The sequence below is a fragment of the Chinchilla lanigera genome, unplaced genomic scaffold (genome assembly GCF_000276665.1).
Source record: "Chinchilla lanigera isolate Chin_1 unplaced genomic scaffold, ChiLan1.0 scaffold00071, whole genome shotgun sequence".
In the NCBI taxonomy this organism is placed as follows: domain Eukaryota; kingdom Metazoa; phylum Chordata; class Mammalia; order Rodentia; family Chinchillidae; genus Chinchilla; species Chinchilla lanigera.
The window spans coordinates 3,402,112-3,423,721 of NW_004955472.1; the positions used below are offsets into that span (position 1 = coordinate 3,402,112).

General features: G+C 36.6%; 1 pseudogene; it reads right to left on the reverse strand.

The window, feature by feature from the left end:
* Positions 1 to 7,795: 7,795 nt before the first annotated feature.
* Positions 7,796 to 8,186, reverse strand: LOC102017447 (annotated as a pseudogene).
* Between the last annotated feature and the right edge of the window lie 13,424 nt (positions 8,187 to 21,610).

Genomic DNA, 21,610 nt, shown 5'->3' on the forward strand with positions numbered 1-21,610 from the left:
ACAACATCAGAATACACAAATGGCCATACTATGAAAATTGTTGTACAGATTCAATGCAATTCCCATTAAACTGCCATTAACATACCACACAGATCTAGAGAAAACATTCCTTAAATTCACCTGGAACCAAAAGAGACCCAGAATAGCAAAAGCAATCCTGGGCAACAAAGACAAGTCAGACAGAATCACAATCCCTGACCTGAAATTATACTACAAATCTACTGTAATAAAATCAACATGGTACTGGCTAAAAAATGGACCTGAGGATGAATGGAACAGACTGGAAAAAGCAAACACAACCACAAACACACTCAACCACCTAATCTTTGGCAAAGGCACCAAACAAACTCACTGGAAGAACGATAGCCTCTTTAATAAATAGTGCTGGAAAAATTGGCTTGACACCCGCCAAAGACTGAAATAGACCCAAGTCTATCACCATGCACCAAACTCAAGTAAAAATGGATCACAGGTCTCAATATTAAAACAGAAAATCTATTGGGAGAGAAACTAGGTAAAAATCTTGAAGACATAGGGATAGGCAGAGGGTTCATGAACAAAAACCAAACTGCATGGGAAATACTTCAAAGAATCAACAGCTGGGATCTCATCCTACTGAGAAGTTTCTGCACATGTAAAGAAATCACCAGCAGAATAAAAAGAAAGCCCACAAATTGGGAAAAAATTTTATCTGACCCTCAGACAAAGGTCTTCTATGTAGAACATATAAGGAATTAAAAAACATCAGCCCCCCCAAATTCAAAGACCCAATCCAAAAATGGGCAGCTGACATGAACACACACTTCTCAGATGAAGAAATACAAATGGCAAATAAATACATGAGAAAATGTTCAACAGCATTAGTCATTGGAGAAATACAAATTAAAACAACATTGAGATTTGATATCACCCCAGTAAGAATGGCTATCATTAAGAAATCAATCAATAACAAATCATAGTGAGGCTGTGGAGAAATAAGAACCCTTCTCCACTGCTGGTGGGAATGCAGACTGGTGAAACCACTGTGGAAATCAGTTTGGCGATTCCTCAGAAAACTAGGTCTAAAGGTCTCATTCAACCTAGATATTCTCTTTCTGGGTATTTTCCCAGAAGGTCTGAATAAACATTATATCACAGCGATATATGTGCACACATGTTTGTAGCAGCAAATTTGTAATTGCTAAATTGTGGAAGCAACTCAAATGTCCATCCACTGAGGAATGGATAAAAAATTTGTGGTACTTTTATATAATGGAATATTACTCAGCTATAAAGAAAGATAAACTTGAGGCTTTTATAGGTAAATGGTCACAACTAGAGACCATACTCATAAGTGAAATAAACCAGACCTCCATGTGTAAGCAACATATTGTCTCACCAGTGTAAGAAAATGAAAGAGTGAATAAAAATTAGGAGGTATGATAGACATTGTGAAATGAAAGGAAAATGCTCAAAAGAAAAGAGCAACTGGGGCGAGGGAAAAGAGAAAAGAAAGAAGGGGAAATTATGTATGTATGTATATACAGGATAGCTAATATAGTTGTATTACTGACTTCTGTTGCTTTATTGAAAGGAACAGTTAATGACTGCTTATTTGATCAGTCTTGCATGTCTCTATTTGTTTTCCTGTGAAACCACTTTGAAGATATCAATACGTAATACAACCACCATTGTTAATTTCCTGTCACTCTGTCTGTAACTCTGTATTGCTTGCATTGTTCTTATGCGATTTTGTTAATGGATGTCTGTTAATATGTTTTCCTTCTTTTACCTTTAAAATAAGAAAAAAAGCAAATATAAGGTATTGAAATCCATGAAGGCTATGCAACTTCTAAAGTCATGTTGTTTTGAAGTACACATGAAAAATGTTCTAAAAGTACATACTGGCTTGTAAAACAAATCACAACAAATATTGAGTAATTAGAAATCATAGCCAAGATATTTGCTGACCAGAGAGAAATTAAGGCCATAAACTGGCAACAAAAAGTTAAATATAAAATTCTAAGATATTTGATTTAATCAATATCATTCACAATAACCTACAGAGAGGGAAAAATATCACTGTGCGTTTGTAACATTTTAGCTGAAAGGTAATAGTTGTATCTAGTTTTAAAAGACTTTCTACATATAAAACGATATCATCTGAAAATCATAACAGTCTTAATTATTTCCTCTTCACTCATTAAATTGTGTCATTTTTCTTACTGTTGGTGCAATTTTTTTTGGTTTGTTTTTTTGAGACAGGGTCTTGCCATATAGTTAAGGCTGCTCTTGAACTAACTAGCTCAGATTGGCCTCAAACTGAGGCAATCTTCCAGCCTCAGCCTCCTGAGTGCTGGAATTACAGGTGTGTGCCACCACGCCTGGCTTTTTTTTTTTTTTGGTGCAATGTTAAGGTATAGTGTTCTCCCATCCAAGTACTAACCAGGACCTACCCTGCTTAGCTTCTGAGATCAGACAAGATTGCTCATGAAGGTGTAGTGTTAGCAGACATCCTTGCTTGGTTCCTTATTTTGGAAGAAAGTTTCCAATATTTTATAATTAAGGGTGATGTTCCATGTGTAAGTTTTATTTCTGTGTGAATTTCAGGGTCAGATTCTCAAAGGGCCAAAATGTAGCCAAATATTAAAAATAGTAAAACATCTGGAAGGCTTACAGTACGAGAACCAAATATTATAAAGCTGCAGTAGATAAGACAGTGTGCTATTAGACAGAGTTAGGCAAAGGGGCCAAAGAATAGCACAAAGAGTTTAGAAAAAGATTAATGCATATACAGCCATTTGATGCATCTCAAAATATCATTGAGGACTGATGGGAAAAGGATGCCCTTTTCAATAAATTGTGCTGATTTATTTAATATCCATGTGAAGAAAAAAAACAATAATAGTAGAACAGAAGATGATAGACTATCTTGATAATTTTGCAGTAGGCAAAAACTTTCAGTAGTGTATACAATACTAATTACAGAGGAAACATTCAAATATCAGACTTCTTCTAAAGTAAGATGAAGTTCATTCAAGGACTATATTCAGAAAATGAAAATACTAATCATGGGCAGGGAAAAGACATTTGCAACACAAATATCTGAAAAATGTTTTGTGCCCAGAATATATAAATAACTCCTACAAATCAATGGTAAAAGACAGCTCATTAGAAAAATGCACTGTCTTACACACAGATGTCTAAATTGTCGACAAACAAGCAGCAATGTGCCCAATCTTACTTAAGATAAAATTTCATTATGGAAATAAAGTACTATTGCATGTGCTAGAGGGGATAAAATGAAAGATGAATAATGTTGAGCTGCTGAGGAGATGGAGCGTTAGCACTCTCATACACATCTTTTGAAAATGATGGAGCTACTGTGGAAAACTGTTCATGTTATGTAATAAAATTGCATATTTTTACCGTTTGTTTCAACAATTTGATTTTTAATTAGATACTTAAGAGGAATGAATTCATACACATTTTCACCAAAATCAGTTGAAACTAGAAACTCCAAAAAATGGAAAAATAAATGGCTAAATAAATGTTAGCACATTTACAAAATGGAAAAACAGCTCTGAGAACAAATGATTTGTATGTATATCAACATTATTGAAGTTGAGAAAAGAAAGCCAATAAATATCTGTTGTACAATTTTATTTATTTATTTTTTTTCTGGTACCAGGAATCAAACTCACGACCTTGCACTTGCCAGGCAGGTGCTGTGCTGCTGAGCTAAATCCCCAGCCCTTTTATTTTTAATCTATGATGTTGGATAATGGTTACTCTGTGTGGACTCCTATCAGTTGGATGCTGATAACAGTGGGCCTCTTTGGTGATAGTATATTCTACATTTTGATTTTGGTAGTGCTTGCACAGTGGGCTTACTTTGCGGGTGTCTTATATTTCAATAAAATATTTTTAAGCTCATTAGAGCATAGATAAGAGGATAACAGAATTATCTGTAATATTCTTAAAAGGAATGTCAAGTTTAAACTAAAGATTCATATTACTGCCTCTGGCTTTATCTTTAAATAATATATATGAAATGCCTTTTAGAATAAGAGTAAATTATATTAAAATATGTGATCAAATTGAAAGTAAAATCTGAAGCTTAACCACCCATTACACAATTTAAATCAGAATAGAGTGTTTGATTATTTGAAGAGAAACAGTTCAGATATAATAAACCTTGAGATCTAAAATGTCAAAAATGATTATAGACCTAGATTCAGATATTTGCAAAATACATGGAATGAGACACATTCTTTTTATTCCAAATTAAAGGCAGAATTGCTTAGTTTCTTCTTCACTTTTAAATATAAAGCTCACCTATTGTTTTTAGATTATACTTGAAAGATGGATTGCACATATTTATGTTTGAACTGATTTTTAATAGCAATGTAGCAAAACTATTTTCCCTTCAAATGTTGTATGGGAAAGTCACAGAATATTAAAATTTATTTCCCAGAAACATAAGGTGTTGTGTTATGGTGTGTCCTTATAGGTCTTTGGTGGAATGTCTTATCTTGTGTTTTTACAGGTCTGTGGTCAAATGACTGGTATATCATTGACATATAAAGGCCTTTAACAATTTCACCAACATACAAGGATGATTTTTGTCATGACAAGAGTTTACTGGGTATCAATACAGCTAAAATTAAAAAAATAGTTGTCTTAGTTACTTTTCTCTCATTGCTGAGACAAAATACCCTATGTCCAAAATTAAGGAAGGAAAGGTTTACTTAGCTCCTGGTTTGTGGACGTATCAGTCCATATGCAGCTGGCTCCAGGGCAGGGTGGCACATGGCAGAGGGCAACAGTTCATGGCAGTGGAAGACAACAAAGCAATAAGTGCAGATGGGGGCAAAAGGGAGCAGCAGGGCTCTTTCCCTCCCTTGTACTGTATGCAGGCTACCTGCCCCAGGACAGGTGCAGCACTCACACCTCCCAATCCCAGCACGAGACAATGAACCAATCACAAACTCTAGATCCAGCCATCTCTAAAAAGCCTGCCTCCCAAGACCAGAGGAGGCCTGTAGGTGACATCCAGACACAAACCATAACATTCCACCCCTGACCCCCTAAAGACTCATATACCTTCCTTTATACAAAAGGCATTTAGTCCATCTCCAAGAGTTGACAAAGTTCTAACAATTCAGTATTGCTGAAAAGTCCAAGTCCCAAATCTCCTCTGAGATATAAGGTAAACTCTTAGCCATGGAGCCCTGCACAAATGAAAAGTTAAACACTTGCAACATTTAACTGCACAAGACAGACATTCCCATTCCAAAGTTACAAACAGGGGATACAAAGGATTGGGACCAAAGCAAGTCTAAAACCCAAGAGGGCAAATGTTAAGTTTTGTAGTTTCATGTACAGCATCCCACCCAACCTGTGGCAAACTGTGAGCTCCAAAGGAGTTGGGTGACTCCACCCTTATGTCACTTCTGGTGGGTATAGCTCCCAGGGGTTCTCTCTTGGGCTGGCTTTGCTTCCTCCTTGCAGATTTCCTTAGAGAATCTATGTTACTGGCTTTTCCAAACTTTTGGGTTCTCCACTGCACCTTGTGCTTCACACTCACAGCCTCACACCTGCCTCTCAGGGGCACAATGCCCACGCTCCTAGGCCTTCTGCAATCTTGACAGAAGCCTTCTTAACTCCACAACTCTTGCATTTAGCATGCTCCTGACACCAGTGCCATGTGGACGCTGCCCAGGTCTGCCGCCAGCTGGAGCAGTATCAGGCTTTCTTCTCTCATGGCTGTAGGGGTCGAGTGCCTAGACTGCTGAGTGCTCTGCATCTGACCTGAGGAACAAATTCTGTATGCCACCACGATTTTGGAACCTGATGTGGCCACTGCCGCCGTTCTGGAACATGGAGCTTTGCAGCTTTTTCCTCAAAGCAAGGTCTTGCACTTTTGCAGCTTTGAGACTGCCAAGAGTGGAGTACTGCTGCTTCTTGTGATACTCTCGGGCTATCTTTTCTAGTCTCTTGTTCCTTCTTAGCAATCAAGATCTCCTCTGATCTACCTTTGCAGTCCACAGCTTTACTGGAGCTCCTTCTCTGGCCAAACTCACAATGTTTTAAATCATTCTGCTGAGGTCTTTGCTCTTGCTCCTCAACACAGATCTGGCTAAAAGCCCCCAACAATATCCATGCCACAGCCTCAACATTCAACTGTCTTGAAATTCCTTCTGCCAGATTAATTTGTCCCCTGCCCTTAATCTCAGTCTCAGGTAAAGTCTCTGGACATGAGCAAAATGCTGACAAACTTTCCGCCAAGTCATAACATACATTGTCTGGAGCCCAGCAGCCATCTGTGGGATCAGAGGCGAGGGGGTCCACAATGATGCTCTATGTGCTAGAGAGCTGGAGGATCCAGTAGCTAGCTTCTCAGCAGCACTCTAAGGTCAAAGGCCTGGAAGCTCACTGTAGGGTCACCATGTGGACTTGTGATGGAAGGCTGAAGAAACTGGACACCTGGACACTGATGTCCAAAGGCAATGTAGGCCTGGAGTTCTTCAAAACAGGAGCACTTCCTTCTTCTTTCCCTTTCTGTGTCCAGGCTGCAAGCCTATCAGTTGGTGCCACCCACAACTGGAAACCCCTCTCCAGTTTGCTGGCGAGCCTATATGTCATCCATCCACAGACACATCCAGAACTGCACTTTACCGATCTGCTAGGCATGAGAGGACAAAATAGCTTTTCAGATTATGAAGGTCATCTTATTTGAACATTTGTCTCAGTGTCCCTTTGCTATGCGTGATCTCCAGTTTCCCACTTTCTCACCCGCACTACCACCCTTCTGTCACGTCACCATGGCAACCACATGGTGTCTTGGGCAGCATCTTGCAGATATTCTGTCCATTTCAGCTTTACTCCCTGACCAATCCTCTTTACACTCCAGAACCAAAGTGAAGTCTCACTGAGCAGGGATGAAGATGCCACAGGTCTGTGTGGTACCGTGACCACAGCCTTGTGTTGTAGTTTCTAAGATACTCTTTTTTCTTGCCTCAGACAATTTGTGCAGACCTGAGACCACATACCCTCCATCCTTTCCTCACCCAGCAGTCTAAATCGCATCTCTCTAGGCCCTGTACTTCTCCACTATGGCACAGAGTATACACATTACTGGGTGTGTTCTACTCTTTATCTGTCCCTCTGTATTAGAAGCTCTGTGAGGCAAAGGAGTATAATTATTTTGGTTTAGATTTTATTTCTAGCATCTAAGATAGGGCTGGAACTTAGTAAATGTTTTACAGATGTTAGTTAAATAAATTAATGAATTTCATACATATGAAGCTCAGAAAGAAAAATTATTAGTTTTATTATCTATTTATTTAAGGTTTCAATTAAAATTTACTTATGCCACAAGTCCCTCCTGTTTTCACATCCATTTAACCCCAGAAGTTTGGAATTTTTAAGGTAGAAGAAGGTCAATATCATTTATGTTTAAACTTGCTTTTTTATAGATAAGGAAATTGGGACTCAAAATAGGCCAGGGGAGGCTGACCTGTTTGGATCAAATCTATGCCAATGTCTTTGTGATATTTAGTCAGTACTGTTCATGCATTGGAATCCCACTTGAATTCTTGTGTGACACGAGAGTAATTAGAGGGCAATCTTTCTATTTTGTGGGAGGATATTTATTTTATAAAGTTAAATGTATATAGAGAAATTAACAATTAACCTTTGTGTATTTAAACATAGAGCCAAACATGGATTGTGCCTTAAAAACTCTGTTACAGCAGATGACATTTTTATTTTTTAAATTTCTTTTAGCTCAGAAGGGTTTTATTTTATAAAATTAGTACTCATATACATAAGCTAGTATGAACTGAAAATTCGTCATACATTTACTTAATTTTTTAGCTTGACCTTCTAGTAAATCTTTAGCTTCATTGATTTTGAGATCCTTCTTTGTCTGGGTGATTTCAGAGCATAATTCATTGATGAGCCTGTCTTATTTTTCCTTTATTAGCAGTAGGGCTTACACCTAGTATTAATGTGGCTTCCCGTTTTGTCATTTTGGATTCAAATCCACCTCTATAATAGCTACCACTGAAGCCAGATTTTGGTAGACTCTGAAAAACGTATTTTACTTGAGGCTCTATATGTTTCATGGCTTGTAAAACATAACAGCCTGCAAGTCCTGCAGCAGCAGTGGTCAGTCCAACTGCTACCACTGTACTGGCCATGTTTCAGGCCAGCTGTCCTGCCTTAACTGGGAATGTGGTTCATCCCAGCCCAAAGGCCATGGCCACCAACTACCCACCTTTACCCAAAAGTGACACAACCACCACCATTATGCACAAACCTCCCAAGCCAAATGACATTTTTAGAGTGTAAACACTTTTCCAGATCGTGTGTAATAAGACTAGGTATAATCTCTGTTTTCAAGAACATGCATGTTGAACATTGTCAATTAAAGCAGACAGTTCTTTTCCAGGTGCTTTCTAATTTGTCATTGATTGCTATTTTAATTGTGCCTATTTTCAATTCCCTGATACTGTGTGTTTGTATATTTTCTTTAAAATGTATCATGCTTATTGTAGTGCTTCACAGCTGCTATGTAAAGAACAAGATTGTCTTTCTAAACTTTGAACTAGTCACATTAAATTATCTGGAGAAGTTGGTTGAGGCTCAGGGTCCTCTTCTTCTTCCAAAATGGGCACTAATTATTTTCAGTATCTTTCAGACCCTGCGTCTGCTCTGTCAAGAAATCCTGTAATATCTTATGCCCTCTCTACACCTGTGCAAATGTTTCTTTCTTCTACTCTCACTATTATCTTCATGCATCTACTTTTAAGGATAAAATCTGACTCATGATTTGGATCAAGAATCAATATTTTGGTCATGGCTACTTGAAGTTCTATATGTCTCACTTATATATGTCAAATTCTTTTTCTATGCTTGGGAAGTTTTCTGCCATTACTTTTGTGAATAAGTTTTTCTCTCTCTTTTTTTGTTTTACATAATTTGTGCTGTCTCCTGCTTTTTTGTTGACTATAATCAATTTTATCTTGCTCTTCTCTGCATCATATTGCAACTGTTGGATTGGTTTTTTGTGATCCCTTTCTAATTTTTTTCTTTTTTTTTTTTGGTACCGAGAATCAAACTCATGACCTCAGGCTTGCTAGGCAAGCGCTTATGCCACTGAGCTGCTATCTGCAATCCTGTCTTCTAGATCTGATATTCTGTTCTCATTGATTCATTTGGCTGAGGATATTTTTGATAGAATTTTTAATCTCTTGGGTATCTGTTTAAATCTATTCTATGGGTTCCATTTCTTTCCTATATTGGGTATTCATGATTTCAATCATTTTCCTAAGCTCCCCTTTTTTTTCTTAATCTTCCTACTCTACAGTCATTGAGCATATCTTCCATTATGACCATTATTTCTTTCTTTTTACCTGAGATGTTATTTCTTCTCTGATTTTCTCTACAGCATCATTCATCTGCTTTTTAAAATTTCCACTGCTACAATTTTAGAAAGTTTGAGTGGTTGGTTCCTGATTTCCTCCACCTCAGTGGCCCCTGGACTTGTCCTGGGTGGGCTAAAGGACTAGAGTTTCATTTTGCTTCTGCATCTTGTCATTTTCTTTTTTTAAATTTTAATTTGTTTTCTGTATTAATGCTTGTAAATTGCTTATAGTAGGTAGATTTATCACTAGGATTGAAGCGTCCCTAGGAAATGAGTATTCCTCAGGTGATGTCTTCAGGTATAGCTGGCACTTGGCCTTTTAGTCTGTCCCAAGATCTTACCTTCCCAATTTATTAAGTGTAAAAAGTTGTTATCTGTTTGTACCAACACCAAGTCCTTTGGTCCTGGACTAGGAAAAACAATTCTGGGCAACAAAGACAAGGCAGGAGACATCACAATCCCTGACTTGAAATTATACTAAAAAGCTACTGTGATAAAATCAACATGGTTCTGGCGAAAAAATAGACCTGAGGATCAATGGGACAGATTAGAAGGTGCAGAAACAACTCCAGACACACTCAGCCACCTGATCTTTGATAAAGTGGCCAAACATATTCCCTAGAAGAAAGATAACCTCTTTAATAAATGGTGCTGGAAAAATTGGCTTTCTATATGCCAAAGATTAAAACTAGACCCATGTCTATCACTATCTACCAAACTAAAGTTGAAATGGATCAAAGATCTGAATATTAAAGCAGAAACACTAAATCTGCTGGAAGATAGACTAGGTAGAACATTTGAAGACATAGGTATAGGCAAAGGCTTCGTGAACAAAACTTCAATTGCATGGGAAATATTACAAAGAATCAACAACTGGATCCCATCTTGTTAAAAAGCTTTCACACAGCAAGTAAAATCACTAACAGGGTGAATAGACAGCCAACAGAATGGGATTTTTTTTGCCAGCTACTCCTCAGACAAAGGACTAATATCTAGAACATATAAAGAATTGAAAAAAAGCAGACTCCCAAAATTTAAAGATCCAAACCAAAAATGGGCCTTTCTTTGTCATGGTCATCCTCAAAGTACACTACAATAAGCCAGACACTTTTCTGTATGCCCCAAAAGACAGCTTTGCTGGCATAGTCTGGATCTTTTGTTCATCTGATACTTAGTGTAGTTCCTAATACTGTCTATGAAATGGTTTTTTTTGGCAGGAAAAACTGCCACATAATTTAAAAGAGTATGCAATACCAAAATTCATTCTATGTTTTATAGAAATAAGTATCTCATGGATGAGTCCAAAGTGGATGTTCTATGTAAAAATACTATTAACAGCAGAAATCATGAAAATATTCACTAGCATCTGTTTTTAGGACCTAATGAATTATAAGATTTATATTTCCCACTAATGTTCATTTTAAAATGTATTCTTTTAGATCAGACTGATAGAAGTATAATACTAGAAGAAAATTATTTTACATTTGTATCTGTATGATATGCTATAACTTTTCTTTTTCAAAATTATTAATAATATGTACAACTTGGAAGGCAAGAACTAACTAACATTTTATTAATTGCATCTCCTTCTCTCTGACTGCAGTTGATTTGTGTGGAATGGGCCTCACCATCACTTTTTTGTGTATCAGCGATGTGTACTGTAACTAGGCAACCATATACTTTAGTTTTCCCTGTTGTCCTAGAATAATTATTAATCATGTTCCGTATTTAATCTTAAAATATTCAACTATAAAGTCAGAACAAATAGACAGGGCTGAAATATGAATGGTGTGTTCTCCTTACATCTTTATTTGTGGATAGCAGAAGACAGATATGATTCAGTGGCAGGGATGGCAGAAAACAGCAACTTTCTGTGTTATGAACAAGAAAGTCTGATGCTCTAATTGCTTTACAAGGAGGCAAAGGTGGTAGAAAGGGCTTGCTGCTTGCTCTGGCCTTTGCCTGAGTCTGACTAGATGTGAGGATAAGTGGTCATGGTCTTATACCTCTGGTATCTTACACACACAGGACTGAGTGTGGATGAGCTAGGAGGAAGCAGCATTTACTCAGGTTGTAACATATTCTGTATGGTTCGCTGCGGGCTGGGTCCTTTGTACCATTCACTTATTCGGTTTTTCCAACAACTCTCTGGGGGTGGATATGTTTGTGACAGATTTACAAATGATGAAAGTTAGTTTTAGTCAGGGGAAACAAATACGCAATGACCAGCTGCCATGCACTAATGTGAACTGATACTTGAACACTTGTTTTTCTACTTTGGGATCTGCATGTGAAAGACAATGGACAGAATTATCAATATGTCAGTTACCATGTATAAAGGTATTTGCCAACATTTCTTTTCCCCAAAATTAAGAGTTCTAGATACAGAATGATGCCAGGCACAAAACTTCAAATTCAGTTTCAACTGAACTTTTAATTCCCTTAAGAATGAGTATTTTTTTCTACGAGGTATAATATGGTCTCTGAAAAAGTACAATAGACTAATAGCACTCTATAAATACACTTGGCTGTCTGTGTTTCAGCCATATCGGTTCTCTCTCCATCCCTGGAACCAAAACGCAGTATCTGTCTGCTCCGCACACTTACACACATCGTGTTCTCCATGGGAAAGTCTCTTTGGCCACCTTAGTCCACATTTCTGTTGGCCTGTGCCCGAGTTACTCCATCCCCATGTTCTGTGTCTTCTCAGGCAGGAGTAGTCTCTCCATCACATTTTACTATTTCATCTCATTTCACTTTGGTAAGGTGCAGCATACCTACAAATTCTTATAACCTTTACAACAGAAAAAGCAGCATCATATGTACAAAAATCCACTACCTTGCCAGTATGAGCACACAGTATTCAGGTTATATACTGGTAAATATTACATACTGGTCAGTATACTCTTTATACAGTATACTGGTCAGTATTAAATATTGAATATTCAGTCCTCATGAATTCACCTGCTCGAATGTGGTTACCATTATTATGTTTGTCTGTACCAGTGATGGCGAACCCTTTAGAGCTTTCAGTGGTACAAATAGCCCACTGTGGTACATGTGCCACATTGGTTTGCCACCACTGGTCTGTACCATGTTTAAAGTGTAACAAAGTGCACTTTGTAGACACTTACTGAATTTAGATCAAAATCACATAAACAAACAGAAAGAAAAACCTTTACTCCATTTGTTGGAGGGATTGTGCTTATCTGAGGCCATGATAATAAAATAAAAAGAAATGCATATATATCTCTGTTACTACGGAATTACTTTGTGTTGTTTGTAATAAATTTCACCAAAAATTTAATGAGCACTCTTTAGAGCAAGAAAATGTTGCCAGAAATGATTTACTTTCTATCTGGAGCAAAATTAAAAGAAAAATGTAAGGTGTGAAGACTTAGAGGCACTCAAAATGTATCAATTATTTATATTAACATTCATTATCTGACTAAAAGGCAGCATGAAGGCTTTGGGGAATGCAGGGTTCATATAATTTCTCTCTAATTATTCTAATTTACTATAATTAAGACACTAAAATAATCCTGAGAGAAAGCAGTAATGTCTTTTAATATCAGCTAAAAAGGAGAAAAAACTACTCTGTATTTTGACTTTATTTACTACGACATTTCAATGTGACAGGAAGGCTAGTCTTGATTTGTAAAAGTTTCAAAATTATGGCTTTTAGAACTTCTGACATGAACAGGATAAAATATAACTTGAAATTTTAACATTTAAGTCTATAAAATATTTATAAATGTATAAAATCCTCACATCAGTGCCGTATATGTACTCTATCAAGATCATGGCTTTCAGAAAAAAAGGTATCTTTTATATATGTTCTCAGGATTTCAATAGAAGAAAGACTATGAAGAAATAACTATAAGTTAGATGTATTCTCCATAGACTTCATTTTCAGATGGTAAAAATTCTTTGGAAGACACAGTTACAATAGATATTAGTCATGATATTTAATAGCCAAGAAGCCCTTAAGAACTATCAAAGTAATGCTGTATCACACTTTAGTCATATAAATATGAACCACTTTCTGTTATAGTTGGGTTATTTTAGATAGGAAGAAGCATAGTTTAATATAAAATTCTGTATTATTATTATTATTATTAAAGGTTACCGTACTCCTCAAATGACTGCCTGTGGAACTGGGTGACCTAACAGGTTGGAAGGCTTCAGGGGACCCAGTCAATGGAGAAGGCACAGCAGGGAAGTATGACCAATTTTTGATTCTTTAAAAACTTTTCAGAGAATGATGAATGGAGATTTTATGTCAAATTCATGAGGAATTTTTACAATTTCTACTTGTATGAGTAATGTTAATTCCCAGGAAGTTGGTATAAATGTACATTTCTAATCTGTCCTTTCCCAAACTATTCAAAGCAACATTAGCTGTATTAAAGTTTTTCTTTTGAATTTTTTTAACTGGGAAAAATAATCTATGTAAAGAGCACATATAACATGTATTGTAATTTTGGGAAGATTACTCCACAGTTACACCAGTATAAAAGCCACTCTACTTTCAAAGCCCTCTGCAGTTCCTTCCTTCAGTCCTCTCTTCCCCTTTCACTTGCTTTCTTTTACCTGTTCACCAGAAACATAGGCACCCATAGATAGTGTGTTGTTTACGCTTGATTTATTCAACTTTAGAAGAATGGAATATATATTTAATAATTTACTTTTCTTCATTGAACATAGTATTTCTAAGATTTATCTTTACTGATCTGTCTGTAGTGTGATTTAATAAATTTCATTGTAATCTATCAGATTAATGTACAAAATTCTATCACATAATCTATTCAAATTTTATTATCTACACTGTAGAAGTTTATCAGTTTATTTGTTCATTATACTGTTGCCTAACATTTGATTTGTTTCTGGCTTTCCATTTTTACAACGGAATAACTACAAACACTAAGGGCCTTCCTATTACGTATCCCTAGAGCACATCTGTGAGGACTTTCCCATTGGTGGGTATGCCCATTTTGACTATATAATGACTATACAATGTCATCTTGACTATATAATGTCTATATAATAAGGATTATATAGACATTATATAGATTTATAAATATTTTATAGACTTAAACTTGTTTATAGTTGGGTTATTTTAGATAGGAAGAAGCATAGTTTAATATAAAATTCTGTATTATTATTATTATTATTAAAGGTTACGCTACTCCTCAAATGGCTGCCTGTGGAACTGGGTGACCTAACAGGTTGGAAGGCATAAACAATCCTCACATCTGTGAGGATTTTCCCATTGGTGGGTATGTCCATTTTGACTATATAATGACTATATAATGTCATCTTGACTATATAATGTCATCTTGTTTTCCAATTTTTTTAAATGGTAGCACAGTTTTATTAAAGGTAGCAAAAAAGAAGGCTCCGCAGAGCCAGTTTGGGCCAAGTGAAAGTAGGAAAAGGAGCGTACCCTACCGCATGAGGGTGGGCTGCTATGGAGGAAAGAACATAGTGGCCTCTAATATTTTTTTAACCATTAATTAGCACTGCCTATGTTCCCACTGTTTGATATACCTGCTAATAATTAGTGAAGAATATCTATTTTATTTTTCAAATGGACTGAGAGTTACCTGAAAAAGAAGTAAAGTGAATCATATATATAAAGTGAAATATATGTATAAACATATAGATATATATTTGAGATATATATGTATATATTTGGGATAGGTAAAAATTAGTGCTGTATATATTACAAGAATACTTTTCAAAACTGAACTATGCTAGAAAGTGCTCAGCTTGTGGTACAAAGATTAGTCTATAAACACGCTAGGCATTGATTAAACAGAAGAAAAATGGACTAAGATATATTCACACTGAGATGGTAAAATCTTCCTGCTGTTCACAGTTATATCCCAAATCAGAGATAATTGTGGGAGAAACTCACACTTTATATATTAGAAATATGTTTAATTAAGTAACATGATATCCTTAACAGGAAATTTGTTTCGGTAGATTGATTTTGTATGTTTAGCTACTCATTGGAAAAATTATTTATGAACTGCAGTCTATAATTGATGCTTCAGCCTTTGTAACATGATCTATGTGTGTACATATGTATTTGTGTATCTTGCTATGTAATTATAAATGCATATATTTTGTCCAATGAAGAAAAAGCCAAGATTACTACATTATAGAAAGTAGATGAAGCATGTAATTTATTTGTCAAAACTTTCCTAGCAAGGAAGTTGATAGATGCACATTTTTAACAGCTAATTTTGGAGTATGAATAATTCAATATTCGCCATAAATGTTTAGTCTGTGTCCTCCTACTGTGATGTAGACAGTGTAATAGGAATTATCCTATTAGTACACACTTTATATCCAGCGAATTAGCTCAAAGTATAGAAACATTTTGTTAGGAATTGTAGTGTATGCTGTTTATCACTTGAATTACTACTTAAAACTGCTGTTACACTGAAATAGTTATAATGAAGAAAAATTTTAAAATTGTATTGTTAAGTATTAATGGTCATAATTTTGGAGTTTTAGTAAGACATAAAAATAATGCAAGATAAATTCATTGTGAGCATTTTGATCACTAAAGTACATACTATCCCTATAAATGCATATGTAGGTGTATGATACATATATTTAAAATTGGTCTTATTACATAGATACTGGTTTTGACTTTCCTTTTCTTTTTACTTAACCTATACTAACTTATTCACATTCAGAATAGAATGTGATAGGACACAGAAGTGGACTAGTTGAAGTAAAACAAACATGTTTTAGTTTTTAAATAACTGTGCTCTGAGCTTGGTGTGATCGGGAAGCTCTATTTGTAGGGCCCTAAATATCTGGCCATGAGTTTCTCTTTAAAAGAAATTACTTCTTTCTCTGTTTCCTGCGTCTCCTGAGGCAGTCATGATAAATTACCATGAATTGCCTGGCTTAGAACAATGGGCATTTATCCTCTCAGAGTTCTGGATTACAGAAGTCCAAATGCAAGACACTGTCAAGATATCTTGACAGCAAGACATTGTCTGTTCCCTCTGAAGTCTCTAGGAAAAATCTGTTCTTTGTCTCTTTCAACTCTTGGTGGTGATTGTGTCCTTGACACCTTAACTTCTGGACATATACTCAGGTTTCTGCCAGTGTAGATATATTATTTCCTTTTCTTCTATCTGTATAACGTCCTTCTTCTAGTCTGTTATTTTTCTTTTCATTCTCTTGACTATTAAATGACTACTTTATATTAAAATTTCACTTTTAGAATTGTGTCTTTCTTATTCGTCACATTCACCTTTACATTTGCTCACATTCATCTTTACACGGCTAGATTCCCACAGACGTGTATTGGCAGGGAGGGGGCGCAATCTGCAGCAATGCTGGCCCCATAACTCACAGTGTGAGTACTTAGTATCTCTCCTTCCCTCAGCTTTTAGACTCCCAAACATTCAGAGAAATGAAAAGATGTTTTGTCTCAGAACAAAATTTCATTCATCTTTAAAGGCCAATCACTCCTATTATTTTCTTCTGAGATTTCCTTGCAGAGTTTTCCTCCCTAACCTCGTAAGTCCTGCTCTTCTCTTCCCAGCGTGTTCCCTGGGGTGTAGCCTTCCTGTTTTGAATCATCATCATAGACTTTTAGTTTCTCCATTTCAGCACCTGCTTGATACATTCAGCTTTCTGGGATCTTGAGAGGGAGGCTTCATTTTGAAGGGAGAATAGCACGGTTGTTAATCAAAGAAACTGGTCCCTGTGTAGGGCAAACCAGAGAATCCTGAAGAGCGGTTCTTTTCTTCCTGTCTGGGCCTCAGCTTTCCGGGTGCAGGGTCCCAGGTTGTGAGGACTCAAATGGACTCGTTCCCTCTAGGTGGCTTTTCATTAACCAAATTGTCATAGAGAGGGCAATGTTAGTTCATTACTTCTCAATGGAAGCTGTAACAAACATTCATCTAGACGAGAATGTTCTGAACAGTCTTAAGGGCCCATTTTGCTCTATATTAAAATTCCAAAGATAGTGAGAGTCTAAAAATCAGGGTGTTGGTGGGGAGTTAAAACCCTTGGTATCAAAGGTACAGGATAGTGGTCGCTATTGCGTCTGCCTCCGCTCTGAGGCTGTGCGTGACCGAGGACCACATTCTTCTCGTTGGGACTGGCTTCTTGTCTCTAGAGCCGTACTGATGGAGAGCACTGAATTCTCCCTCACTTCTCTCGTTTTCCCATACCAAGTGAGCATGTTTTGCTCATTTCTTCCTTCTTTGTACATTTTTAGAACAGTATATTCAATTACATTAAATCATATTCTTCTTACATTAACTCTAGGACTTTGTTCTTAAGGTGAGTTCTCCTTAGATATAATCTACCTCAAAAATGGGTTTTAAGTGTTCTTCAGTTCTCAGAGTGCCTCACTTGTGTACATATACAAATATGAATATGCATTTGTGTTTGTGTTCCACTAATTATATCATAAATTCCATAGGAAACAATGCATTTTATATTTTTTCCAGCACTAGGAGTTGAACCCAGGGCACAGCATATACTAGGCAAGCATTCTACCACTGAGCTATATCCCTTGCCATTTTTTCTTTAAAGTACAGGGGATTGAGCCAAGGGCCTTGTTCATGTGAAGCAAGAGGTCTACCACTGAACTAGATCCCCATCCATTTTAAATTTTATTTTCATGATAGGGTCTTCCTAAGTTACTCAGGCTGGTCTAGACTTGTGATCTTCCTGATGCCTAGCCTCACTAGTGTCTAGGAATGCAGGTTTGTACTATCATACCTGTCTTTGAGAATTGCATTTTAAGTGTTATCTTTGCATGACAACTTACAGTTAGCAAAATGACTTATATATACCATGTGCTCAAATTTTAATCTGAAAAGCTTTTATTAGAAAGAGCTCTGAATGAAAATTATGGATTCCTAGATAAAAACAAAATGAATTAGAAGCAATAATATCCAGAGATCTGTCCTTTCCAAAAAATAATTCCCATATTTCTAGATTCTTATTATTTTATTGATTATTTGAGTAGTTATTTTGCAAGTAAAAGAAGCTAAAGGATCAGTGGCACTTTAGACTTTTATTTTTGCTTTATTTCCATTCAATTATGTCAAAGTATTTCCAAACTGTGATATATTTATAATTATAACTTTAATGTTTGCATAATAATCCATGGAGTAGGTTTATTGTTCTAATTTACATATCTAAACCTATTCCCAGCTTTAACTAGTATAAAGAATATTGAAATGAGTATCTTCAAGTTCCCAGAATTTTATTTTTGTTATTGCTATTATATATAGTGATTGCTAATCTACATACATCTAAAAATGTGTATATCAGGAAAAGAAAAAAGTAAGAATATTTTAACACTAAATTATTGAGACATCATGAGATTAACACAAGCTACCTTTGGCCTCTACAAGTTCAAGAGGTGCTCAGAGTGGTGGCCATTAGCTTCCAGACAGTCATTATGATGGGGAACTGCTGAAGCGTGTACACAGTTTTTGGTGGGATATACGAATTATGAAGGCTGTGGGAAAGTTGCTGTGAAGGACCAGGGAAGTGCTTTCTCGCAGTTAGACGTTCTATGTGTTTTGGGCCTGACCTGCAGGCACAGATAGAAACTGGTGGCAGAGAGGTCCCTGCAGATGCCCTGCCTTAGCCCAAGGACGTAGACGTGGTGTGAAGTGCAGAGAGACCCGTGGCCTGAACGGTTCCTGACTCTGCGAAGGTGACATCTGGTCATCCGACTTGAGTCTTCCTTGTATGCAAAGCTGGAGATGAGAAATCTGTGTGGCTTACTTGTATCTTACTGATTTCTAATCTTGGCACCGTTGTTTGCTGGTCTGAAAATAAATCCGGTGAATACACCTGGAATCAAGACTGGGCAATTTTTTTTTTTTTTTCTCCGGTACCGGGAACCGAACTCACGACCTTGCGCTTGCCAGGCAGGCGCTTTGCCGCTGAGCTAAATCCCCAGCCCCAGGACTGGGCAATTTTAACGCCAGGCTCTGAATGAGGAGCAAGCCATGCGTCTGCTGTCCACTTTGGTGTGTCACTGTAAGACGACACTGGTATGGCTTGTGACAGTGTGGGGAAGGCACTGGTGTTGCTGAAGGCTAAAACACAACTCCTCTTCCCACAAGCTCTTCAGACAGCAGATCCTATGTGAGAGAAAAGGCGACAAAGGTGTAAAGAACGGCACCAGAGAGCTGGAGGTTTGTCCTTAAACCCAAAATCAGAGTTCCGATTTCAGTGAAGGTGTTTCCTGACCCGAACTTCACAGGGCATCTTGGAACCGCTATTGCCGGTGTTAGTACATGAATATATACTATTATATAAGACGGACCCGATTGAAACAGTATAGGTGTCTGCCAACGTATCAGACACTCTTTCTTCCTTTGAAAAATAGAAGCGCTAAACTAGATTCATCTTCAGAATTCAGGTGTGTGTGTGTATTAAGAATGAATCACGGTGGACTTGTCATTAACTTCTTTCCTTAATAAACAAATCCACAAATTTGACATCATTTCTATTGTGACTTATGCTGATACATTTCTTTCATTTCCCCAGAGTAATTCTTCAGTAATTATTTTTAAAAAGTGGAATGAATACTTTATTTTCTGAATGCTCATGTACCTGACGATGCCTTTCTTTTGCCGTGTACATGGATGAAACTTGTCTGGGTATAATATTACAGTTTCAGTCCCTTTGTTGCATAGCTCTGGAACATCTCTGTATAGTTTTCTTGTATTCATCTTGCAGAAGTAGTATAATAACTGCTGTTAATTCCTATCATTTTGTTTTGAAACCCTGTATCATTTTTATGTTGCTTTCTTTTTGTCTGTGTTGTTATTTTGTTATTGTTTTTTAACTTTCTTTAGAATAAAAAAGAAATATAAAGACAGGCTAATTCTTTTTGTAGATGGCATTCTTTGTTCTTTGTGGATACATATGGGATTGTTTTTATTATTATAACTCATAATTGTCCCTTCAGTGTGTCTGAGTGCATATTTTATATTAGTATTTATGGTCTGTACACAGAGTGAGCTGTTTCTAGTAAAACAGCCAAGCTCAGACATATTTCCTCTTATTATTTTATTTCTATTTCCTTTCTCTCACATACTTTGTTTCTACTTTGCCTTCTCATTCCAGATATACTTGGACCAGGGGAGGTATAACTGGGTACTGGACCAGTGTATATATATATGTATGAGTTTTTTGTTTTTGTGGTGCTGGGGATTGAACCCAGGGCCCTGTACAGGCCGGGTGCATGCTCTACCACTGGCCTATGTTCTCAGACCATTGTATCAGATTGTTATGGAAGCTATTTCTGTTTTTTTTTTTTTTTTAATTTTTTATTTTTTTCCCCTGCCCCCCACACTCCCGGCAGTTATTTCTGTTTTTAAAGTATTTGTTCTAGTTTCAGATATGTACTGTCCTCTGAGTTCCAGAGCTTTCAGGACAGAAAATGTTGAAGAGAACCTTAAAAATATCATTATGTTGAGTACCAGTAATTTTTCACAAGAATTTTTAATTTACTATTTCATTATTTGATTATAGCCTAAAAGCATCAGTTGATAAGTATAACAGATGGCGTTTCTCCACTTGATGTATTCAGGTGATTATTAGGGTGTTTTTCAGCAACACCTAGAAAATGGAGCTTCATGAGGAGTCTCCATAGGATGGCATAATTTTGATCAATAAATTCAATAAATAAATCTGCCTATTTGAAAAATATTTGCATTCTTAATACATTGCAGTGATCAGATTATACTGTTTTATCTCAGTATAATGGTATATATGTATATGTGCATGTTTACTTCAGCCAAGTCAATTTATCTTTTCAGATGAAGCATCTTCCCTTGGGTCACTTTGTTGCCTTTGCTATTGAAAAAAGCACATTTCAAATCCTTGTGCCTGGTACGTATATTCAGGTCATTTCTATACACTTGATATCCTTAATTCTCAATCTTTCTGTTCATTAGTCTCACTGGCACACTTTAAAAGATACCGTTACTTGAGCTGTGTTTTGAAACAATTAAACCTCTGGACCCGGGACCTCAGCTTCAGTACTTTTCAAAGTCATCTCAGATTATTTTAATATGTATCTAAGAACCACTGCATGGTAAAACAAGAAGAGGAGCAATTGTTTTCCTGAGTATCATTTGGTCCTGTGTGTGGTATGCTGTGGTGGCTGCAAGCATACGGAGGAGC